The sequence below is a fragment of the Protopterus annectens genome, chromosome 8.part0 (assembly GCF_019279795.1).
Source record: "Protopterus annectens isolate FY-2018-M chromosome 8.part0, PAN1.0, whole genome shotgun sequence".
Taxonomy (NCBI): domain Eukaryota; kingdom Metazoa; phylum Chordata; order Ceratodontiformes; family Protopteridae; genus Protopterus; species Protopterus annectens.
The window spans coordinates 1,559,768,521-1,559,795,823 of record NC_056741.1 but is presented as its reverse complement, the minus strand read 5'-3'; the positions used below and the strand labels follow the sequence as shown (position 1 = coordinate 1,559,795,823).

At 42.5% G+C, this 27,303-nt stretch overlaps 1 protein-coding gene across 1 annotated transcript in view; it reads right to left on the bottom strand.

Moving 5' to 3' along the window:
* Positions 1-27,303, bottom strand: part of LOC122809546 (neurogenic locus notch homolog protein 1-like) — a 2,715,638-nt gene that overhangs the window by 1,908,009 nt on the left and 780,326 nt on the right. The window lies entirely within an intron of this gene.

Genomic DNA, 27,303 nt, shown 5'->3' with positions numbered 1-27,303 from the left:
CATAGAAAGGTCTCATTCTAATATGTTGTTTCCATAATTACATAAGCTCTTTTCTTTCTCCTATATCCAATTATTTTTCATTAATTATTTTTATTAGTTTTCCTGTTTTAATATATTCCTCATTTTCATGAATTTTTATCCAAATAGCCACATGATCAGAAAATCCAGTATATTGTATTCCTTTTTGAGTAATGTTTAAACTTTCTGATATTAAAAAGTAAACAATTTCTTTCTTAATTTCATTCCTTTTATATGTCCAGTGTTTATTCCCCCATATCTTTAATTGTCCACTTCTCATAATTTCTGTAACTATTTTAACATTACAGTCCTTCTTTTTATTCCTTAGGGTACAATTAAAGGCAGCTACGATTATTATATCCAAGTTTACAGAAACATAAGTATACTTTTAAACCGTTGCTTCGCTGTCTTTTTTGTCACATATGCATATAAGGCTATATATATATATATATATATATATATATATATATATATATATATATATATATATATACTTTTCCATCTCAGATCAACTACTATTATTCTCCCTAGTTCTATTATTGTTATATCTAATATGTTTATATTCTCTTTACACAATATACATATACCTGAACATGTTTCTTTACCTATATTCCAAATAATAGTACCATTCCAAAGCCTTTCTGTTTGTACCCTTTCTTCTCCTGTTAACAGTCTAATGTCTTCTAACACTATTATTTGAGCATCTACAGCTGCACAGCAATACATAATATTAATTCTTCTCTTCATATTTTTCATAGTGTTCGCATTTAAAGCTAATATTTTCAGCTTTATTGAACAGTTATATTAAAGATGTTTTTAACCCTCACCTTTTTTATTTTTTCTTACCATAATGTTTTTAAACTTTTTTCCTTAACTCTTTTTCCTATAGAATTGTTCTTGCCTTTTACCATACAGTATGCCACTCTGACTCTTCTTCACCTGTCTCATCTATTTTTTTCTTTGTCTTTATCTTTTCGTTTAATGTTATGGGCATCTTCTACATTTTTCATTTGTGGTATAATTTCCTGTACAACATCCTCTTCTTTCTCTTTTTCTACAATTTCTTTTTTTTTCATTTTCTTGTGTCTCTGTCTCACACTGTAACCCTGAATGTCCTGCATTGCCACATTTTTTTAGAATTTAATTCACATTTCTTTGCATTATGGGCTGTCTGACCACATAAATAACATCTTTTTTTGTCACATTCATTAATTAAATGATTATTCTTTCCACAAAAAATACTGCATTTTAGGTTGTCCTGTGTACTTCACAAACTCTCTATTGCCATGAACATTAATAATACTAGGTATATGTATCACATTGTCATTTACCATTTTTAAAATTACTCCACATTCCCATCCCCCAGTCCTAATCTTCTTTTGTCATTTATTTTAGTAGTGTCCATCTATTTACATATTGTCAACAGATGTTCTTTCAGTTCTTTTGCTTCCACTTCAATTCTAAACTGAATCAAAACTCTTTTTTTGTTTGTCTAAAAAAAGGGTTGTACAACATATTCTGATCATGGAAAGTCTGTTTTCTTTTTTTCATAAACCCACCAAAATGATCCATAGCCTGCCCATTTTCAAATATCAAGTCACAAAATGTTTCTTTGTTAATAAAAATGAAAGCTCTTAACTCTTCAACTTTAAAACCCAGTAGTACCATAACATTTTCCTATACCTCATATCTGTCCAAACCTTCTTCCTTTTTACTGCTCACCCAGGCAACAGATTTGTTCTGTTTCCTTTTCTTCCCTCTCCTCTTTGGCAGTTTCTCTCACTGTTTCAGCATAAGACTGTTTCTCTAGAACTTTCTCTGGCTCATTTTCTACCATTTTCTCCATAATCTTACTCCAGGATACTGCAGCTCAACTTTTTGGCTCACTGTGGTTTATCATCTCCTCCAGATAATCATCCTGCAACCCTCCAAACTGGAGGGTTGAAGCAATGCATATTCTACTGTTTCTGTTGATGCAAACAGATTTTTCTGGAAATTTTTCTCCAAATCCACTTCCACCTCTGCATTCACCTCCATTTCCTCCTTGACCTCTTCTCCATTTGAAAACATGTTTTCTCTCCTCCAAAATCATTTGAGAACATTTCCGGTAGCGATTCTACCATTTCAGCTGCATTTTCAACAACTTTCATTTCAGTTTCAGCAAAAGCTGAATCAGCCATATTTTCTCCCTGTTCTTTTTGGGCCTCCTCCATGCTTGGAATGGGAACAGGAAGGCAGTTGTGTCACACACAAACTCTTCCCTCTACTACCAAGAGTAGGGGAAGTTCCCAAATTTACTGGCTAAATTTCCCCTTGTACTATAAATTCCACCTTTAGTATCACCTGAAAAGAAACTACTAGTGGGACTAACTCAGTCAACAAAGGACAAATAAAATGCTTCATTTACAATTTTTAAAGAAAATTTAAATAATGGAATCTCTGTTCACCCATTTCATTTTTACTTTTCTCTGAGACAAATGACTAAATATAATTGTTTTATAGAAACTGTTCCACAACCTCTGTCTCATATCATCAGTATACAGCTGTGATATGGAACTGGTCATGAATTAGGTCAGCATTTTCAAGGGATTTAAACATACTTATTGCCCCCTAAATTATATGTTTTCTGAGTTCTATATCAGTGTGAAATAGAAGTAATCCTACCATCACCCATCAGCAATTTTCCAAAAGTATCCTTAGTAAAATATTTTGTACCAACAGGTACTTGCTTTGATGCCACAAAATAAAGCAACTTGCAGAAAAGAGGATGTGACAGATGACAAGGTAGCCTGAAGCATACAAAGACTGGTTGGCAAATTTTAAGCACAGTTTGATGGATTATCTCAGATGATAGGACAAGCACTACTAGGGGAAATTATGGGAAACATTCCATATAATCGAGCTTTCACAATCTTGAACATGTTTAACAGTGGCAGAAGTGAACCAAACTCATTTGTTTGCTTCTGCTGGTGTTACGTATGTGCACAGTGGGGATTGAAGAAATTGTCCTTTCTTGATTGTAGAGTGATCTCAGAGTTGGTATATATAATTAGTAGGGTTTGTGGGGGAGTGCAAACCCTATTGGTGCAGGGGAGGTACTTGCCCCCCTGAGAAAAAGCATAAGTGTTATTTTTTTTCACTGTTGTGGCTTTCAGTCTTTTAGGATTGAGATTTGTGTACTTCAGTGTTTAAACGTATATCCATGTTAGAATATAACACGAAAAAGTCTTTGGATTTTCTTTTTACATCAAATCTCCAGATGATACTAAATCAGGAGCTGTGGTTATGAACTGGAAATATAATGTAAAGAATTAGTAGGTTTTGATTCAAAGTCTGTCACAGGGCAATTTGTGATTCAGTGCAGAAAAAATATGAAACATTGAATTTTAGAAGAAAGATCCCAAAAATCAAATGTAGACTTAGGCAACAACAAAGCAGAAACTTCACTCAGGAATTAAAATTGTGCCTTCTGAGAGAGTGGTGGTGGTGTACAGGGGCATATCACTTTTGGGATGGAATGCACTCATACTAGTGTCCTCCTCCAAAATACGGATTCAGTCATACGTAGTTAAAGAGAAAGTGCATAACTGGGAGTGGAGGATAACAAAAGAAAACACCATCTAGCCAGTAACATGTATGTGAAACATTTCTGGCAAGATGATTTTTTTAACACAGATTATCTGCGGACACATAGTCCTCATCAGTGATCTCACAAACTAAATCATTAATCCCGCAGATTTTTAGTTTGTGATGGGGAAAAAGAATATTTCCTTTTCCCTAATGTTATTATGTCTTGGGCATTTAGCATAACCAGTGACAGCTGATGGATTAGTTGCAGGAATCAAATTACAATGCAGACAATCACAAAAAAAAAACAAACAAAAAAAAAAAAAAACAACAAAAAAAGAACGAAACGAGAGCAGCACGAAGACCTTTATTTACCTCAAACCTTTAGGTCTTTGTGCTGCTCTTGTTTCTTAATTTTTTTTTTTTTTGGTACAATGCAGACAACCCTACTTTCCATTTATAAATACCCAGATGATGTACACCTTTCTTAAATGGGCATGGTTCGATCACTTCCATGCAGGCTTTTCCTTCACAGTACTGCATTCTATTTGCTCATCAGTCTCCATTCCTTGCAAGGTTCTAAACAGTCACATTTGAAACTAACCCAAACTTGCCAGCAGACCCTCTGCTCATGCAAACAGACCACATTCCCCTTATGAAATGTGTTCACTTTATCCTAACATGGGCATTAAGTAGAAAAGAAAATCTGAGAATTTGACTTGTACGTACAAACTAGTAAATGGTCATGCAACTGTGCATGTGAGAAGGCCCCATGGTGGTCACGGGTAGTGAACATTTGGGACAGGAGGTCTTCCTTCAACAAGAGAGTGGTTTATTCGCATATACTACCAGAGAAAGCAATGCATTTCAGGGTAGAATGAGCTTATTGAAAGATGGGATAAGTGGAAATCAGAGAAAAGCTATAAAGGGGAATAGTCATTTAAAAAAAATTAAAACCTCAGTATGTAGTGTTTGACAAACTCTCCATATGTATGCTATTCTTCAATGCTACTATCATTTTCCTATTATTATCTGGATCTAACCACAGGTTGCTAATATATTTTAAGTCATGCACCGGAGTTCTTAGCAGTATATCAGCATTAAAAGTGCATTTTTGTAATTTTCCAACTTGCACTTTTAGAAGAGTACAGTACCAAAGTTGCTACACAAGTCAGATATTCCAACAAATTAAAAGGGAGTTATGTATGTTTTGCACATATTGCAAGTATGTGAGCAACAGTCCATACACTATTGTTAATGACTTGCTGTTTATTGGTTCCGTGTAATACTTGTGGTAACTTTTTATGAGTGTAAAACCACTTATAAATGGTCCCAAAGAATGTATGAACACACACTATCGAAAACAAGCATAAGATTTGTTTTAAATTATCACTTAACTCATTACATCTGAGTGACACCTCCAGGTTCTTCTGCAGATAACTCCTACTGACGCCTCTAGGTATCAAATATGTTGTTCATATTTGCAACAATAATTCCACAACCATGCTATGTACAAGTTTTAAAAGATGTCATCTTAATGCTTACACAATGACAAACTCAACTGCATCAATATTTGACATTTATCTAGTGCAAGTAAATAGATATTAATTGGTATTAATAGATATTATGTAATTTATCCTGTTCTTTATCTGGGAAATGATGTAAAAGGGAAAATGTCTTACTTCTGTAACTGTGTAATTGTAATCAATAATTCTTACATTGTATGTGCTTTGTTATATGTGGAGAGTTTTTCTTCATGCTTCTGCTAAAAAAGGACTTCTGTCCAGTCAGACTTTCCCGGTAACCAAATGTAAAATAAATATATATTAACTGTTCTTTTTATGATATTAATTTATATGGTTATAATTTTCACATTTTTCTAAATAGCAAAACAAGCAAGTAACACAGACTGAACTCTTCAGCCTCATATGAAAGCTCTCAGCTAGATGAATAAAATGCTGCTGAAAGTATGTGTGTAACTTTAGTCGTTGCTGAGACATTGTAAGTTGTTTACAAAATATTACAAATGTAATAGTTACTGTGTTTACTGCACCTTATAAAATTAGGTTTAAGATCTAGAACCTAAATAAACATAGTTTGTGCTAAAGAGTTTTCCATTTATACTTCTTTCATAATCCCTGTGGTTCTAGAGATATGAACATTTGTTTGAAATTTGAGGACATAATTTGATGTTGTCAAAAGGCTTGCCTCAGGATTCAGCAAGTTCTGCATGGAGGGCAGGAATAGTGCAGGAGCTGCTGGTGGCAATATGGCTGCCGAGAGATCCAGGAACAAGCTCCCAGGATGTGCATGAGCGCTTCTGCACTATTCCTGCACGGACACAGATCCTGTATGCTAATTACCCCATTTGCAGGTGAAAAACATGCAAATGATGTAAATTAGCAATCCAGTAAGCTGGCAGCCGTCCTTGCAGGATTAGCGTAACCTGCAGAAATGTACTCGGTTAGTAACTGAGTACATTTCTGTAAACTACAAAACGGAGCCATGACAGCTCCAAATAAAGGGTGTATATAATGTAGAAAGCATGCCAATGGCCAAATATATGGCCATTGGCATGGAAAACAGTTGCAAAAAAAAAAACTTTATTTTTATGGCCGATTTTGTGTGTTTAAGCGTAGGGCAGTGGTGCGCAAATGGGATCGGCAGGAAAATAAAAGAAAAACCCTGAAAAACGCTTTCTCAACAAAATCACAATTTTGTCATTATAGTCAATGGCAGGCAGAAGACAACAAGCCCAGTGAAGAGTGGTTGCTAAGGGGGAAGGCTAGGTTTGGGACTTGTAACTAGGCATTAGTAGGCAATACTATGGAAATGAGGGAATGATACTGAATCACAGATTTCCCATAATGGCTTGCCTGCACCCAACTATGAAGGTGCAGGAAGACCATGGTGCAAGCCTAAGAGCTAGCTGACAGCATAGAGGGGTATGTCAGGCATACTGTAAGCTTATTAGAGCTCTGTGGCCTGAGATTGCCCTTAGCTTAGCAGAGCTAAGGAAGGGGGTGTGTCTGAAGCTGCCAAGCACACTTTACATTCCCTAAATGGGTGTGCGCACCGTGCACCGTGTTTTAAACAAAAAAAAAAGTAAACCTGGAAATCGCAGCTCCATGCACATCTGAGAAATGTGTTTTCGTGGCATGACTCGGGGCTTAAAAAGGAAGGCAATGGTAAGGAAAAACAGCAGTAGGAAGGCAATCAAGAAGAACTAGCATAGCTGGCAGGTGAAATGTATCCGAATCAGCCAATTACACAGGCAGCAGCCCAGCCCAGCCCAGCTCAGCCCAGCACAGTACCATAAACTATGCAAACTCATTTCCCCCTGGTTTTTCCCACAAACTCTACACCACCGGTGTACACAAATGGGGAAATTTTGCCTAACAAAAGCAACAAAATGATAGGGGCTGCATTTGCTCTCATAAATCAACATGTAGAAGAGGCTGAGGGTGGTGAGGATGAGAATGCTGATGACCTACCCACAGTGAGGAGAAGGAGAAGAGTGTACAGACCCAGGGTAACCTACCAGGGGCTACATGAGCTGGAGATAGTGTAGTGCTATAGGGTGGACAAGGACCTCCTACAGCAAATTGTTGAGCTGTGCCAGCCATGCCTCACACATAGAATCAACAGAGGGGAACCCATCCCAGTGGATACCAAGGTATGTGTAGGCTTAAGAATACTAGCCACAGGTACTTTCCAAAGGCCATCTGGGGATATCATGGGGATCTCACAGGCATCAGCAAACAGGGTACTCCACCAGTTCCTGGATGCCATGTCAGCACATGCCAGTGAGCACATATATTTCCTCAACACCCCTGAGGCGTTGCCCAGCAATATGCATCTCTTCCACCAAATAGCAGAATACCCTGAGGTAGTGGGTGCTATAGACTGCGTACACAAACACATCAAAGCACCACACGGTGAGCGGGGTAGAGTCTACATAAACTGCAAGGGATTCCTCTCCATCAACTGCCAGGTTGTGTGCAATGCCCAGGGCATTATAATGAATGTGTGTGCTGGCAGCGCTGGCAGCTACCATGACTCCTACATCTGGCGTACGATGCGGCTGTACCAGAGAGTTGCCAATGGTGACATCCCATATGGCCACCTAGTGGGGGATGCTGGTTACGCACTGGAATTGTGGCTGATGATACCCATCAGAAATACACACACACCTGAACAAGAACTCCATAATGAGGCATATGCACAGACCAGAATCATAATAGAGCATGTGTTTGGGATGCTCAAGTCACAGTTCTGGTGCTGGACATATCCGGTGGAGCCTTGCAGTACTCAACAGCTACATGTACCCAAATTGTCATCATATGTACCATGCTACACAATATGATTCTGCAGAAACAGCTGCAGCAGGAACAGCATGGGGCAGGGCCACACAGCCCCCCACCTTTGCCAAGGCTTGCTCAGGCACAGAGCGACTTGGAAAAGGAACAACCTGAGCCTGCCCCAGTAGGCAGAAGGAGTTGTGCCCAGTACGCCCAGGCCTTGACAATGAGGCTACGCATAGCACATACACTGACATGGTAGAAACCCAGGGAATGACACCTCACTCCGACTCGCACATACAGTAAAAGGGATGCCAAACATGACACTACCTGTGCTTAACCATGTATAGGGAGTGTACTATCTGCATCCGACATAGTCAGTCCTCTAGCACCATCCTCACTACTGGCACAGCCACAAGGTAAGTCACTCTCACTATCAGTTGCTGAATGGAGTAGAATGTTCTGCTACCTGTATCTATGGTATGGATGTGAGCATGTTAGGGAATCGGGTGGCTGAATGGGATGCCAGCAGATAGTTGACACCTATATCGGCAGCATGAAATCCGTAACAAATACTGGTGTCAACATAGTAGGCAGTACTAGACAAGGTGACAAAACCCACTGCAGGACATGTGGTGGGCCAAATGTGTGTCCATAGGACACTCACATGCATGTCAGTGAGGTTCATATACCCCACAACAGTCTCAGCCAGCAGGACAGGTGTAGAGAAACACAAAGAAAGGCTCTGCTAAGGCCTCTGATTGATGGCTATGGAGAACAGCCCCCCTCCAGACTTACACAGACAGACTACAATAGGTCAGGCAGTGGGATGTTAGTTCTGAAGGATAAAAAGTCTGAAACTGAAATGTAGGTCAATAAAACCTAAGAACTGTAGTACACTGATATGCCTCTAGTCTGCATGACAGGTCAGAATAAAGAATGAAATGGAGTACCTGAAATACCAGTACAGTCATAGCAAATGTGTACACTTGTCAGGCATGCACCCCCACAATCCTATGTAAAATTGTAGTAACATGTATGTGTAGGTATAACAGTGGAGCACAGATTACCTGAGCTAGCCAAAGTAGCAGGATAGATTGTAGCACGTGTATAATATGCAGGGCTGTGTGTGTTAGGTTGGTGTGTGTTGTATATTGTGTGAAAGTGGTGAGCATGTAGGCATGGTGGGTTGTGTCCTTGTGGCCAATGGCCAGTACTGCTGATGACAGAGCCAAGTTCTCACAACTGCAGTGCCAAAAACAATGCATCCCAAAAAGACACATTCCAGCAGTAATCCATACTAACTGTCGGATGTAATATCTGTCACCATCTGAAAGATGGCATAAATGTGGGCCCAGACATACAAACAGTACACAGGTGGATGTACCCTAGACAGAGAGTGTATAAAATATTACTGTGAAATGGACAAACCTTTGGAATTGTACATACAGGTTAGCAGCACATTAGTTGGGTTTGTAGTATGGAATACTGATGTCATCTGGCCAAACACTGGCAGACCACAAAAGTTACAGGTATGAAGTACTGAGAAACTGCTGATGTCCCTACACAAGCCAGCATAAGTGGAATGCCCCACATATATCTGCGAGTCAGCTGCAAGAAGCGTCCATAGCACGCATGCACCCAGCCCACCCTACCATCAGCCACAGGTACCTCACAGGTCTTATCCCTGCTGTTGGGAATGAGTACAATATGACCCCCTCCTCTGTATGGGAATAGCCACAGAATGCAGCATGCTGAAGAGGTGTCCCATGCAGGTGTGTCCCTAGCTGTAAGCAGCACCCTGCCAGCATCTACACCACTGGATCAATAAGGACAGAAACTATTGACATTAACACCTTGCACACCTACCCTGTCACCCCAGGGGAATATAGTAGCTTGCAGCCTGGGACTGTAGGAGTAACACAATGCACCGGCCTGCTACAGATGGCCTGCATCACTACCAAATGCCCTACAGTCCTCTGTCAAAGGCCTGTGTCCCACCCGTACTGCCTTTTTTAATTTCTCCAAGTCTTTTGGGTTTCTAAAACCATGATGGAAATGTACCCCATTCCTAAGTCAAAGTACGATTAAAGTTCATGAAATTAGTATTGTTTCACTCTTTGACGTTAGCCAAAAGTGCTCTTCGGAGCACCCGCAATGTGCCCAGTAATGACTCCTTCTGCAATTCATATGGTGTTACATGAATTGGTAACATATCTAAATACGATTGTAAATTCTTTTTTACAAGACCAGTTGCTCCTACTACTACTGGAACTGTCTGGGTATCTTTCTTCCACATGGCTCTTGTTTCTGCCTGCAGATCCAGGTATTTTATGACTGTGTACCCTCTCTGTACACAAGACAGTGTAGTCACTGGGTGTGGCGATTTCAATGAGCAATGTTACTTTTCTCTTCTTTTCTTGGACCACTATATCAGGTTTTCTAACATCTATATTTTGAACTGTTGGTATTGGGTGATCCCATATGGATATAAACTTTATCATTTTCTATGATTCTTTGTGGCTCATGTTTCCAGTACTGCCACTGTATGTCATCTCATGGACTCCCAAATAACAACATAACACAGTCCACAGAACCCAAATGCAAGGCCATGTCAACAAATCCCAGTAGCATGTCCACCATGTCCTACTGCATAAACTGTGGACCAACCCCTAAATACTGCCGGGATGAAGTGATAACTATAGGGATACTTATCAGATAACGTTTGTATAATGTTCAGAAGAGGATAGAATAACAGGGGGGGGGGGTAGAAGCATGGATACCATGGAGTGTGTGAAGTCTGAAATTCAGCTGTGTGCACATACTATCCCTGCCTGCAAACACAAGAGTGGGTGGCTACAGACCTCCTCGTAAACCACAATGCGAAGGGGTAATGACCAGAAATATGAGCCCTGCCTCTGGGTAACCTGTGTGAATCTGTACAGCTATGAGGTATGGCCACAGCAGGATATGGCCATACTGTCACGTCGATGGATGCAGGAGCATGGGATCCTCATCCACCATTGTACCAAGGTGCTGAACCATTTACACAGATCCATCAGCAAGTGTCCGCAGCTCCCCCTCCAGAATGGCATGATTGTGCAAGAATATGTAGGCTGCAGACCACAATACTGGACACAGCTTCATTCACCCTGTGCTCTCCAGGAAATTACTGCACGCAAATATGTATACCTAGCAGTAGTTGATGACATAAAACATCACAGTGTAAAACCAGTACATATGTCTGAATATCTCTGCTAACACCAAAACCGTGTAGCAGAAGCAGCACACACAGAATTACTTACAGTAACCCACTATCCTTTGCCCACTGTGACCCCATTTGTCAACTGATCTACAAATATCCTGCAGAAACAGGTTGCTAGCTGTAGGTGTAGACGACAAAAGTCTGCACTGGAGTACAACCTACCTAAAATGGACACATTCAATACAGAAGGTATTAGAGAAATTAAGCCCATGTCTGACAGCAATATAATGAAAGGTCTTACTGGGCATGCTCTCACACTTACAGAAATGAAGCCCATGTCTGGCAACAACAGTGGACTATACATATCTGACAGTCGCAGATGTTTGTGCACACACTCCACATTGCACACCAGTCATGCTTTGCACACACATCCGATAGTAATACACACACATATCCAAGGACAACACACTATAATAGCCAAACTTACACATACATAGATGTAGAAGACAGTGACAAAGAGCCTCCAGTCATGAGGCCTGTCCCACCCAGCACACATCCAATTGGCTAAAACCACATGATGTGCAAATGTCAATGACTGTAGACATTTGCTTCTGGTATCCCTCAGCACTATAGTCTCTGTGGTGCTTGTGATAATTGTGTAACATGACTGTACAAGTCATTATTCATCTAGCAGTTGTATACATGTTCCTGTTAAATGTAAATCTGTGTGCGACTGAGTGTTGTGTGTATGCTTCCAGATGAATGGTTTATGGCCCATTCACACACACTGCACTCCCCATTGCCCTACTTTGGCAAGCCTGCTGATGTCATTCACCTTGAAATACACCTTTGGGGAAGGAGTAGCCCTGTAAGCTCTGTGGCATGTGCTATAACTGCGTAATGCTATAGTGTGATATATTAGTTGGGTAGGAGTTCTAATCCCAGACATGGCAACTGTGAAACTGTGCATGTGTGTGTGTTTGGTTGTGTGTGTGTAGGGGTCAATGCTTTTGTGGCCATTCACAGTCACTACACTCTCCATTGTCCCAATTTGGCAAGCCTGCTGATGTCATTCACCTTGAAATGCACGTTTGGTGATGGAGTAGCCTTATATAGCTCTGTGGCACATGCTATAACTGTGTAATGCTATAGTGTGATGTACTAGTTAGGTAGGAGTTCTAATCCCAGACATGGCAACTGTGAAACTCTGTGTGTGCATTTGTCTGTGTAGGGATCAATGCTTTTGAGGCCATTCACAGTCACGACACTTTCCATTGCCCTACTTTGGCAAGCCTGCTGATGTCATACACCTTGCAATACACCTTTGGTGAAGGAGTAGTACTATAAGCTCTGTGACGTGTGCTATAACTGCATAATGCTATAGTGTGGTGTACTAGTTAGGTAGGAGTTCTAATCCCAGGCATGGAAACTGTGAGACTGTGTGTGTGTGTGTGTGTGTGTGTGTGTGTGTGTGTGTGTGTGTGTGCATGTGTGTGTGTGTGTGGGGGGGATCAATGCTTTTGTGGCCATTCACAGTCACTAGGCACTCTTAAAAATGGAGAACATCAAAATCTGTGCAGTAACAGAGACCTTGTTCAAGGCTCCAGAGAGCACCCCTGCAATACCAGGCTACAACTCTTACCACACTTTTTGGCCATCAAACCAGGACCAAAACACTAAAGGTGGAGGAGTGTCCATATTCACCAAGGATATTCACACCACCAGGCTAGTTGCCTAACACAATGCATCTGAATTCTCCAGGTGCAACTAACACTAGGTAAGACTGCAATCCCAATTGTAGCTTGCTACAGATCCCCCACCATGCCCCAGGATTCTCACTACACCTTTTTAAACATACTGGAAAATATTATGATACAACCAAACACCCTAATACTGGCTGATTTCAACTACCCTGCCATTAACTGGGAAAACTACTCGTGTACCAACACCTTTGCCCAATGGTTCTTGGAATTCATAAATTCCAATGCCCTGGATCAACTAATCCATAGTCACACCAAGGACCTCAATATCCTAGACATGGTCATTACCAACATGGAAAATCGATGCTCCACACCTATGGTCACCCCCTTGTAGATCAGGTCTAACCATAAGCTAATCACCCTTGACATCCACATCCCTCCCCCACCGCCCAGTAAGGAAACCTCCGTAAATAACTTCTCCAAAGCCAACTTCATGCTACTCAAGTCAGAAGTGGCAAACTTCACGACACCCATGCAGACGGGAACTGAAAGTTCGACTGCTGAATCCTACACAATGGCACTGTACGAGCACATCCACTCATGCATGAATCGTGCCGTCCCAAATAGAACCAAGATGCTCTCCTCCAAAACAAGGAAGGCAATCTGGTGGTCCATTGCCATAAACAAACTTTACAACAAAAGGAAGAATCTGTTGCATAAAAGAGGAAATCCCAGGATGCAAATAACTCCCTTACCAGGCTCAGTAAGAAGCTGAAATCTCTCATAGAATTCTCCAAAGCTAATTATGAAAATAATATAGCCAACAATTCCAAAGACATCCACAAGCATTCTATAGCTATGTCAGGAATCTAAATGGCAATGCTCAGATCTGCTCTGAGCTACAACAGAATGGCATTAAATATACTGATCCCAAGGATATTGCCAATATCCTGGCAGATCGATTCAACTTCACTCCCCTGTCACCCCCTAATGGGCCCATTTCAATACTGAAAGATTGCCAAATTCTGTTAATAATGGCCACACAGGTAAAAACCACACTCTCTAAAGCTAAGACTACAGCATCCATGGGACCAGACAACATACCGGGCTATGTACTATATGAACTACAAAATGAACTGGCACCTCACCTAAGTGCCATGTTTAATCATAGCCTCACCTCAGGCTTTGTGCCCATTTAGTGGCGCACAGCTACAGTTATCCCACTCCACAAGGGGGGATCCACCTTGCATCCTGGGAACTACCGCCCCATCTGTCTGACGAGCCTGATCTGCAAGGCCATGGCATGTATTATCATTGAACTTATAAACAAAGACATTGGCAACCTTCAAACACTGGATTCCACCCAGTTTGGGTTCGTAAAAGGCCGATCTTGGCTCCTGAACTTGACTGATGTCTTCGAATCAGTCTCCAGAGCTGTGGATGAGGGTAAGGCAGTCCAGAAAGCCTAGCTGGACCTTGCCAAGGCCTTCTACACCATCCCCCAGTCTGGAATCATAGCTAAACTTACTAAGCTGGGCATTAAACCCTACATCACTTGATGGGTTGCCAACTGGCATACTGACAGAGCCCACACTGTAAAAGTAGCTAACTCCAAATCCAGCTCCAGACAAGTGACAAGTGGAGTACCTCAGGGTTCAGTCCTGGGACCGCTCTTGTTTGGCATCTACTTCTCTGAAATACAGGCCAACACTAAGGGACTTAATGACTGCAAACTGGGAGCCATTATTGAATCTCCAAATGATGTGGATATTCTACAAAAGGGCCTTACAGATGCTTGGTGCCAGAGCCATGGGCTCAAGCTCAATGGCAGGAAATGTATAGTTATCCCCTTTGGGAAGAAACATGTACCTGTGAATTACCACATAGGTGGCAATACACTAAACACTGAAAGTGTGATAAGAGACTTGGGGACAAAGGTGGACAGTGGTCTCACCTTCGATAACCACATTGCCACAACAATCAGGATATCCTTCTATGTGGCACACCTCATCGCTAAGGGCTTTTCATCCAGAAAAAAGGAGGTCATTGTTCCACTGTATTAACCTCTCAGTAGACACATTATAGAATACAATGCCCTGTTTGGTATGTACCTCTCAAGACATCTGCAACAACTAGAAAGGCCGCAGAAATACCTCACTAAAAGTATCACAGGCCTAAAGCAGATGCCCTATGCTGACCATCTAAAATAAACCAGCTGTACTCTGTCACATATTGTCTACTCAGAGGCGATCTCTGCTTGACTCTGGAATAGACTGCCCATACATGTCAAGCAGAGCACCTCCCTGGCCCTCTTCAAAAGGAACCTTGATGATTGGATGGGAGATAGGAAATTCACCCCGGGGATCACGTCAGTCACCCTGCTAGACAGGGGTCCAAGTAAGTAAATATTGTGGGAAGAAATAGCCAGGGAATTGTTATGGCTAGGCTTTTATAGGCCCTAGGGCCGATAGCCTAGTACCAACCTATGAACTACACTTTCCATTGCCCATCTTTGGCAAGCCTGCTGATGTCATTCACTTTGAAATACACCTTTGGGGAAGGAGTAGCCCTATAAGCTCTGTGGCACATGCTACAACTACGTAATGCTATAGTATGATGCACTAGTTAGGTAGGAGTTCTAATCCCAGACATGGCAACTTTGAGACTGTGTGTGTGTGTGTGTGTGTGTGTGTGTGTGTGTGTGTGTGTGTGTATGTGTGTGCGTGTTTGTCTGTCTGTGTAGGGATCAAGGCTTTTGAGGCCATTCACAGTCACTACAATTTCCATTGCCCTACTTTGGCAAGCCTGCTGATGTCATTCACCTTGAAATACACCTTTGGTGAAGGAGTAGCCCAGTAAGCTCCGTGGCATGTGCTATAACTGCGTAATGTTATAGTGTGATGTACTAGTTAGGTAAGAGTTCTAATTCCAGACATGGCAACTGTGAGACTGTGTGTGTGTGTGTGTGTGTGTGTGTGTGTGTGTGTGTGTGTGTGTGTGTGTGTGTGTGTGTGTGTTCGTCATCAGTATCATGTGTGGAGGTAGCTGTGATTGTGCAATAACAGGACTCATTGTGGAGTGGGTTTTGCAAATTTATTATATGGAGAACCTATTATATGTCACAATGTCCACCTTACAACAACAACAGATGTCAAACAGCAGATATGCTGGTGTAGCCAATCCAAACCTCTACATGTGACATTATGGATTGGGGAACAATATAGGCAACCCTTCTATTACCCAGAGAACAGTCTCCACCCATGTCTCATACACAAACACACTTGGCTAAGCAACAACCAGTATTTTGGTAGTTCCCTGCATATTGCCCACAGATAGTAGCCATGGTGTGAATGCAGTGGACTACAAGAGGACATGGCACCCTGTTCCATCCCTACAATAGGCAAATCATTGCATAAAGTGGTCCTTTGCTTTGTTCTGCACTGGATGCCTGCAACAACGTTAGATTCAGTAAATGTAACCCACAAAGGAAATACCATGCCTTATACACATGTCCTGTATGGACAGATGCCACTAACACCAGTGAATACCTGTATCATACTGTCAATGCAGGTGCAGGATCAACCTGAGTTCCATTGCCAGTTCTCACCACATGAGGTCAGGAATGCCACATCAGATGATAACAATCTGTCCACACAACATGCCCCAGACACCCCAGGTACACATCCACATGTTACAGAACATGCAAATGAGATGTGCACATCCCAGACACCATCTATATTATGGAATATAGAACACATACATGGCAAGCATTGCACAGCACTGGCCACCCACAATAGTGGCCCAGATGAGTGGATGGTGAATACAGTACCCACCTGTGTGGGCCAATCCACAGACTACCCCCGGAGCCACACTGCAGACCATTGTCATCTGGCCTGATGCCAAGGTATACCCTTTGCCTAGCCTTATACAGCCATCTGGCACAATCAAGCGCTACACACCTGTGAAGCAATGAACCCATGCATGTCAGTACTGGTCCACCTGTGTCTGTGTGTGTGTGTGGGGATTAATGATTTGGAAGACATTCACACTCACTACACCTCCCATTGACCTACTGAAGCATGCCTTCTGACGTCAGTCACCTTGACATACCCATTGCCCATATATCAGCCTGATAACCTCTGTGGTGCATGTGATACCCGAGTAAGACTTTAGTGTAGCAAACTAGTTAGTTAGGAATTGTAAATCCTGACCCTGCCAACTGTGATAATGTGTGTGAGTCCCTGAGAGAGTGTGGCTGTATCGTCCTTGACACCTGTTTTTGTGGACAGACACATGTACTACACCTACCTTATCCCTCCTTTATCACTGTTGCTGATGTCACTCACCTTCAAATATACCTTTGGAAAGCACTCTAACATGTAAGCTCTGTGGCACATGCAATAGCTACATAGAAATGTAATAGCAATACATAGTCAGGCAGGGGTTTGAAACCCCGTACTGGTAAGTGTGTAGCACAAATATGCTTAACTTTTACTCTCCTATCCCCTTCCTTTCTTACTTTGTCTCTGTCTGTCTCTCTCACTCCCTCTATGGTGGATGTGGAGAAATACACCTGCCCTGCTTAGGCAGCAGCTTGTGTTTTGTAAGTGATGCTCATGATCAGCCGATGGCCTGTGCATGAATTGCAGTCCCCCACTAGCTTACTGCATGTGGAACAGCTGTGGTAACATTCCCATAGCCAATTGCATGGAAACACACTCCTATAACTAGGAACATCATGTGGGTGTTGGCCCTTTTCATTCACTGTGTGCAGGGCTTCATGTTGGTGTTTGGCAAACAGCATTACGGAGGGTAGTGGATATACCTATTACAACATACACTGTGGAGACAGGCCAACGAACAGGAGGGGGATTTTCCAGACATGACTACAGAATGTAAGTCTTGCTCTTCTGCATTTGAACTAATGTTGGTTTACCAGGGTTTGTGTGGATATGGCTGGTCTACATGATTTAATACCTGTCATGACAGTGTTATGTGGTTGAGGAAACTCCCACCTGTAGGGCTATCTGCAGTCTGGCCAGTGTTTGAAGTCTTACGTGTGTTGTGTTACTCACAGATGACCTATCTTTAGAAATGCAGTAGCATAGTCTGAGGATTGCAGTCAGTACATGGTGACAGCCATGAGAGTTACTGACTTCATAACCCTCAGAAGACATATGTCGCAACAAACCCTGTTACACCAGTAAATGTATGAGGTTATTACAGCAACATGTCAATATTGGCTCTGTGTTTGTGCCTCCAGCCAAAACTCTGTCAACCTTTGTACATATGTCATGCAGTAGGAGGTGCATATGTTCGGTACACCATTATTTATTGACATCATACCTGATAACAAGCCAGTGAGATATCAGACTGCTAGACATGTTATGTATAGTAGGGGTTATATTTGAGGACAAAACCTGGGCATTCTGTTGTAGTGTGTACAGTAGTGAGGTCTGTGTACTTATGGTGATTGTCAACAGAGTGTGCATTGCGAATATGTACCTTGGCCTGTGTACAGACTGTGGTAGATGTCATTGTTCTTGGTCCTGTTCCATCTGATGTTAAATGCTGCTCCAGTTTATGGTACCCTATCAGCTTACATGTTTGTAGGGCCAAACCCACACGTCCCATACCACAGTCAGGCATCAGAATACACTGGGTTTTGGCCCAGGATATGTAGGGTTAGTGTGTGAGTGGCACATATGAGGATGGTGTTGATCAGCAAACAACCATATGCTCCGCAAGGATGGCATGCAGGGTCAAGCCAACAATGTAAACCACCAGCGACCAGCAAAAAACGATAGTGAACACGCAGTAATGAAGAAATAATGATTATTTATTTATAATTCCTTCAAATCCAGACCGGTTTCGGCTATTCAGCCTTTATCAATGAATACAATAAAGTTTTTTTTTTTTTTTGAATGAAATGAAGCAGCCTGCATTTATACTAGTCTCTGATTACCTGGAAGCAATATTACAGCACCACCCAGTGGCTGGAGTAACAAAGTGCATGTTCCATTCTTGATTAAAGCATATGACCAGTGACATAAAAATGCCAGAGGTGTAGATATTAAGTCATATTTTTAAAGATAAAAATCAAAGCTCTGGAAGTAAGCCATTATATGACATACATATTACAAGGTAATAGACCAATACCATAGTCACTATTTGTGAATGCATATCATAGTGTAAAAAAGCAGAAAATATATACCACTAGTATATATATATTTTGAAGGGTGATAACCACAAGTTCAAAAGAACTGAATAATAATGAACCAAGTACTGATCATATAATATATTACAAAATAAGGCAAAAAGAGTATAGTGGCCTCATTCTCAGCTATATTATAGATTATAATAAATTGAAATAATATGCTTGTAGATAATAAAAGTTCAACATTGTAATTGTACAATACTCAATGTTTAAAGCCAACATACCAGATACGAATACCAAACCATACATATACATATTCGTATCCTGAACAATTAGCACAAGGAACAATATTGGATAACCAACCTTGGATGTTTATTCCCCCCACGTCTGAATGACCATCTGTGAGTTTCACTGAACACTGGAGGATTTCATAATCATGGTTACAACAACAAACATTCATATAGATCAAGAATTAGTACGAACCATTCAATGGTGGTTAGGCCTACCAACGCTCATATTATAGTCTATAAAGCATGACAAAAATTGTTCAGGATACGAATATGTATATGTATGGTTTGGCATTCGTATCTGGTATGTTGGCGTTAAACATTTATCTGATATGTCTATATTTAGATATAACAACATACGTGATTCAACAGTAATATCACTAACAAGTACTATGCCATTGTAGAAGTCATAGCTGTTGTTCAATACTATTCAGTATGTGTACAGATAGATATATTAGAAAAACAACAGTTTCCACAGCTGCGATGGCTTAGTGGTTAACTACTGTGACTATAGTGTTCAGGGTCCTGGGTTCAAGGGCTGTTTATTTTGTTGCTGGGCAGAACAAGTGCTGTTGGATATAGAGTGGTTAAGGCATTTTTGAGCAGCTTTAAGTGGCTTGCATGGGTTTGCATGATGGTAAGTGCTGCTAACGTAAGGTTAAACATACAGGCGCTTACACTGTGTAGGCTTTGCTTAACCGTGCACAAATCTGCTTAGCATTTATATTGCAGTAATGCTGAAACCTCCTAAGCATGGCTCAGCACTGGTAACTAGTGCTCACATTCCAGTCTGATAACACACCAGGGTAATGACATCTGTAATAAGTGTATTTAATGCCATGTACATACCATGCGTCTATGTGTTGTCATTACAGTAGCAAGTGGTCCGAGTCTACTGTCTGGGATACGAGTATATATAGCTTGTACAACACTCTTTTCTGTTTGAATGTGTTACATACATGGATAGTATCCCAGGTTATATGCAGTCACACATACATGTAGTGTATCATTACGTTACTACTGTTGACAGTGCTTTCCCATGTAGGAGTAGATTGCAGAATGTAGTACTGGAACCAAACACCCCTGCATGCAAAGATGGACTCTGAGTCCTCACTATCTTGATCTTGGTGTGTGAGCTGTGTCTCATTAAATATTTCCTACTGGATAGTGATCTGACATGTGGAAAATAACTATAGACTACTGTGTGTATAGCGTATGTCAGTGAGGTCTGCCATCATGTAGTAATGGCATACCTATCAGTGTCAGATGGGAAGTAAATACTGTGGGAAGAAATAGCCATGGAATTGTTATGGCTAGGCTTGTATAGGCCCTAGGGCCGATAGCCTAGTACCAACCTATGAACGTATGAATCTGTCAACACACTCATCCTAATGCATAGCTTGTTGGCTAGCTGATGTCTGTCCTCTGTACATATGTGCAGATGTCAGGTATCCATCTTGGCTACTTACAGGCAATCTATGCTTGACTGACACTGACATGTATGCCCAGCTGCGTTATGAATGCCATAGCTAGGAATCCACAACTTGTACACATCACATGCCATGGATACCTCAACTACACTACCATAGTCAACAGAACATGCTTGGTTACAGGTCTCCAAGACAGACACTGACCATGATATGTAATACATGTTGCATGCATGTCAACTGGAGCACCTCACTGGCCCTCTGCAAGAGGCAACCAGATGAATGGCTGATGCATGTAACTCTCACCCTGAGGATCACCCTTGTGGTATCTGTTGATAGATGGCCTGCTGGCACATGGCAGGTGGCATGATACCACTGTACACGCAGCCCCTACATTTCCCATCTATCCATGAACATTAGCCTGGCACACACCTATGAACACCCGCACCGATGGACCCCAGTACTGACAAATGTGTACATGTGCATTCCTGAGAATATCAGTGTCTGTGTGTTTGTAGGCCTGTAGTTGAGAATACCCAAGGCTCTTCACACTTGCTGCACCCCCCCATTGCCATAGTAAGATGTGGCTGCTGCTGCTGTACCGGATATTACATGTACCTTGTTACACTCTTCTCCCTAAGGGATACCTAGGCCTTACAGTACCAGCACAACGCTGTTGTATGTATGGGTTGATAGGCATGGGATACCCACTGAGTTCTGGCAATTGTGTGTATGTGTGCACATGTGTATATTTGTAGGGTACAGCAATCTGAGACCACAGTCACCTAATACAATACACCTTGTCACACAGTATTAGGGATAATGATGTTGCTGACCATAGGAGAGGCATGACAATGCATCACCCTGCTGTGCCTGGGACATGTGCATTAGATGCATATCCCTGTAGTAGGACTCTTGGAATAGACAAGGGGTTGTATTGCAGTCCTGGTCAATGTGTGATGGTGTGTATGCCAGAGTGTTATCATGGGTTTCAGTGTGTACAATATCCACTGTGGGGTGTGGGTGCTGGGTATACTGTCTTTACACCATTGTACCCCGGTACATGTCCCATGTTCTACTGTATGGGGACCACTGTCACCATCAACGATACAGGTAACTGATAACACTATCCAGCCCAGTTATACATGTGCTATGTGCAACATATCTGTAACACAGTGGACACACTGACAAGGTAGTTAGCACTGATAAGCCCAGATCTCTCAGATGTTTGTCTGACTGTTATGTGTATGTCAGTGTGTATATGACAGTATGCTACACTATGTATTGTCCATAAACAACCAGTATATTCCCCATTACCATACAGTACAGGCCTGGGGATGTTCTTCATGTAACATGTAACCTGGAACACACCTCATCCTATAAGCTGTGTAGTGTGTGCAATTAAGGCCACACACATCAGTAGCACTACATACCTAGGTAGCGGTCTAGTCCCAGTGTTTCCAAGTAAGAGAGTGTGTGTGTGTGTGTGTGTGTGTGTGTGTGTGTGTGTGTGTGTGTGTGTGTGTGTGTGTGTGTGTGTGTGTGTGTGTGTGTGTGTGTGTGTGTGTGTGTGAAGGAATCTACTTCTGTTTGCAGGATATACATGTCCCAGGAGGTCATCTGTCCGAGAACTGCCTAGCATATGCCAACATTTCACAGGTATCATCCTGTGGAAATACATTCCATCACAACTAGTGGTAGATGTGTAAATGCCCTCTTCCCCACTGTATGGGTGTGCAGCGATACTGGGGTTGGTATATATAGCTGGGTGTGGCTCTTGTGGACACAGCCACCATCATTACAGTTACTGTTGAGTGTATCCCCCCGCTTAGCTGGCCGTAATACTGTACAGTTCATGTTAACAGGTTAAGTAGTTGACTATCACACTATATGCGGTTCTACTGCATCTCTCATCCTCTAAAGGGTAGGGCTGTGCCACCCACACCAGCACACATATGTTTACTGAGTTGAGGATTGCACTACATTGGGGAAGGGGACATATGCCCTGCCAATACCATCATCAATAACATTAAACTAGCAGACTGCTTATTTCCCAGTGTGTTGTTGTGCCTGTTCTGGCTTGATGGAATTACATAGGCTACAATGTGTTCCTTACAAAGGTACATACATTCATGTGTCAGTATTCTCTGTGTATTGCATCATCACCAAAGCCTCTGTGTGTGTTATACACAAACATGTGGTGTGTACCATCCAGTACACTTACCATTGTCCACTCACCTGTATACACCACCCCCAGACTTGTCAACCATGTGGCACATGCAGTAACTGTTATACAGACCTGTGACATGTGTTCACCTGTACCCAGGATATGGCATAGCCAGGGTGTCACCACAGTGCCATACCCCTTGTAGGATACAACAGCAGACCATCCTCCTGCTGACACATGGACACCTACAACACAAACGGAATACTTTTTGGAGACCAGAATTACTCAGTGTTAATAACAGCTATAATGCATCACGGCTGGACAGCTACACGTCCTTACATGTAAGGACTAAACGTTACTGCTTACATGTTACACAGCATTCATTACATTAGTACACCATAGTACAGTCACTGTGTGCATCAAAACCATATTACCCTGTTCCTGCATTGATGATGGATGACAGGGATGTGGCACAGGTATTATCATATGCACAAGGTGTGTTGTTGGTTTGCCAGAGACCTAGGCTGAGCCATACATTTGACACCAGGTGAGTGAGTGAGTGGGTTTAATTACTGATATGGCTGTGGTGATGAGTGTGTGTGGGTATGGGGTTGCCCTGGCTATGTTTGTGTTGTGTGTGAGTATGCATGCACACAGTCCTGCCATGTGACTGCCCTATACAGGTGTTTGTTGGACAGCTGCAGGCCATACCTTGCAGGGTGTGCAGTTCACCATCTCCGGCCACAAACATGAGAACTGTGCCTGCCAGGGGTTCCACGGGCACCACCAGGTACAAGTCACGATATGGTACTCTCCCCTGATGATGACATATGTCCGCTGGATCCAGGTCCCTAATGGGACTGGCCGGGGCCAAGTGCAAGTGGCCTGCTGTTGTGTGGACAGCATCCCCCCTGCAGTGCTGGGGCTGGTACTGCCAGTACAGCAGCATGTCCACATTGACCCCCAGCTGTTGGTGTTATTGCATCACTCCCACCACATGCTGGAGCATGGAAATTCCACGGTTGAGGATTCCCACCATGTCACCCATCCGTTTATCCATGACCTCTGTAAAATAACAGATGGCACCTGCAAGATCACAAATGTTGTCCGTAACAGCTGAATGAGAAGCCCACTGCAGCCTCAGAGCCTTTCTGGTGTATTGTCCCATACATGCCTGCACCTCCATGATGGCCTGAAACATGCGTCCAGTGGTACCAGATGTGGCACTTCAGCCAGGGGCACGATGGCCAGCAGCCCTCCATTGAGCAACCTTGTACATCTGCCTATGTGGTACCCTGCCGGACATCCAGCTATGGCTGCTGTGTCCAGACACACGTGTCATCGATACCACACTGTCCTGTCCCATGCCACCAACAGCCAACTGTCCCTCAGCTATGGCTACTGGTGATGGGGTATGTATAGGCATTGTGACTGTGTGCAGGGATGGGGTGGATAGCAGCGGGATGTCAAATAATGGCGCAGCTTCAGCCCCTGACAACCCTGCCTGTGCCTCAACACATCTATTAGCATTTTCAGTGTCTGTATGGACACCAACATCAGATTGCCTGCAGGAGGGACCCTGACCCACCTCGCCACCTGTGGAGGGGAAAACAAGAAATGCACTTTAAGACCTGTACATCATTGCATAACAGTATACACACACACACACACACACACACACACACCCTGACATTCCACCATACTACGTACCTGCCCCTGTGTTTACAGAATGTCCACAGTTTTTTTTCTTAAGTTCCCCATCCTGCATCAGTCTTGAATAATTAGTCAATAATGTCAATCATTAATGTATCATTCTTCTAATTGCCTAGAAAAGTGATCACAAAACATGGCCTGTTACTCCATTACTTCTTTGACGTGATTGGAGTAGTTTTTTTCAAAGACTCCGTGATGTCATCCAGTGTTCACCATGGTTTTGTCCAGGCATCTTGAGCATGGCCCCCATATGTTATGGGCTACTACAGTCACTCAATTATGTCACGCACTGGAGTGTCATGCATAACTATTGTTCAGTAGATGCAAGATCTGTTGCTCTATTGACTTTTTATGTGGACTACAGTAATATTTGGAAACACTCTCTGGTGTTGTCTAGTAATTCCCCAATGCATCTGTAGTGCTAAATACGTGGGTATTCTTTCACCTTTCTGCTGACTGCAATTAAAACAGTATCCCTGGTGTCTAGTTTTTCCTCCCAATGCATGTTTCACGCTGCAGACATTATTATAATATCAGCTGTCCTGAGATTACATGTCAGAAACGTATTCCTGGTGTCTCATGTGTTTGTCCATGTCTATGTACTGCACGATTTCAAAGGGAAGTTGAGAGGTATGAACAACCCCACACTCACACATGTGCATACATGGAGAGACACACACACACACACACACACACACACACACACACACACACACACACACATACACACACACACCTTTACAGGTGAGGTTGTACAAAGATATTACAAATAGACCTCTCATTACCCATCTGTCAACATGCATGACATATGGCACTCAACAGCATGCACTGCAGCTATAGTCAATCCCTGCTAGCAACATTATACATCTCATGGGTTGTGTTAGTAGGTGATGCCCCTTCACCTGGAACACACTGCACCCATGTACACAGTATTGCTGTGCACCTGTTCAGCACCCTGGCATGTACTGTGCACCATAACTCACAAGTGTACATACCATTGCTGAATGTGTATATGTGTGTCAGTTATGTTTGCTCTGCTGCTCACAGCCCCTATGTGTTTGTCCAACACATACCTGGGATGATATGTGGACAGATGTCATTTGTGAATGACTGATGTCTGATTTACAGATCTCATCATTAGCAGTGCATGTATGGCCAATAAAATACAATTACACTGACAACCTTCAAACTTTATGTGGCTATGGGGAGTGTACACACCCTTATTGATATGGCGCCCTCTTCCTTGATATACCATGGGGCCACATTACTGCATATGTTAACATTACACAAACCTGATATGTGACATATCACCTGTGCAATCAAATGCAGTGTCAAACAAATATGTTAGTTGTGCAGATGCTGGTTAAGATGCATACAGTTTGTGGGTGCATATGTGTGCATGCCCTTATGATTGTTTATTGTGCCTACTGTTATGTGTACTACAACAGTCACTATTCCTGGCAGGGGTATATTAGCATGGACCATCTGCATTTGCCAGTATCTGGTCAGTCTGCCCTACAAATGTACCCATCCTCTGTATGATTGCAAGGTCAACTTGTGCACATCCCCTTGAGGTCACAGTGCCGTCACTATTGCTGGATTCAGGGTTATGTCTGCCACAGTTCCTGATCTTGACTGTGTGCAGATACAGCCATTCATAGCATCCTTTGGATCTCTGCTTCAGTGCACTGTTGTGTTTCATGATTACACCCCTTCCCCATCCTCAGCCTTTTTGCAGATGCTTGACAACTATGGCCTACACATGTGTCATGTTTCAGTGTCCCAAACACTGAACACCATGTGTACCGGCCTAGTCCCTGCTAATGAATGGCAAACATGCAGATGTACACTGGCACTGGCAAGGTACAGATGGGGATGGTGGGCTAGAGGTGGGGTGAGGTGTTGGCTGTGCAGCACATGTATCTTAATTGATACTGTCTGTAGGTTTCCAATGTGGTCTCGGTACACCAGTACACATTGCAATGCATGCCTTTTGGAGACCTTTGCTGTTATGCATATGCTACCTGTAGAGAGGCCTGGCTAATGTTTCCTGTGGTACAACTTTCCCATATGATTACCCTAAACCATGGGCCACACTTATGTGGAGTCTTGGCAATTGCCAACACAGGTGCTGCACAGCCTGTACTTGCTAGACATTCCTGCAATTCCCTCAGTGTTGTGGCATGTTACTAGGCAGCCTGCATGACCAGTTTTGCAACAAGTGTCATCATCTGTCTTGGATGGTCATCTGTTTATTTTCTACATTAATCCTGCATCATAAATCCTTGCCACATACATGACTGTCTGCACTGTTTGCCATGGTATATGCACTGGTGAGGTAAGGCTACATGTCCAACTCATGGGTTCTACCTGTTGGGTATGGGATCCATTCAATGGCTTGGAAGATGTGTGCAAGCCATGGCTGCCTGTGTTGCAGGTAAGTGGGCACATTTGAAGGCCAAACGTCTTGGACAGCAGACCATTTATTGGTGTGACTTTGAGGACCTGTACTTGCTGGAAAGTCCATACTCATGAAGAATGCATGCTGTCAGTACCTCAAAAGCTGCTTACACATTATGTTATCTGGAGTGTATGAACACATATGCTTCCATTGTTTGTGAAGGTATGTATTCCCCATATTTGCTGTCCTAACATAGGATTCCATATTACACATTCATTGCTAATGTTAGGACCACATTGCAGGTTGTAAGGGTTGTGGGATGCAGTATTGTGATATGCCGTAGTGTAGATCAGTAACAGT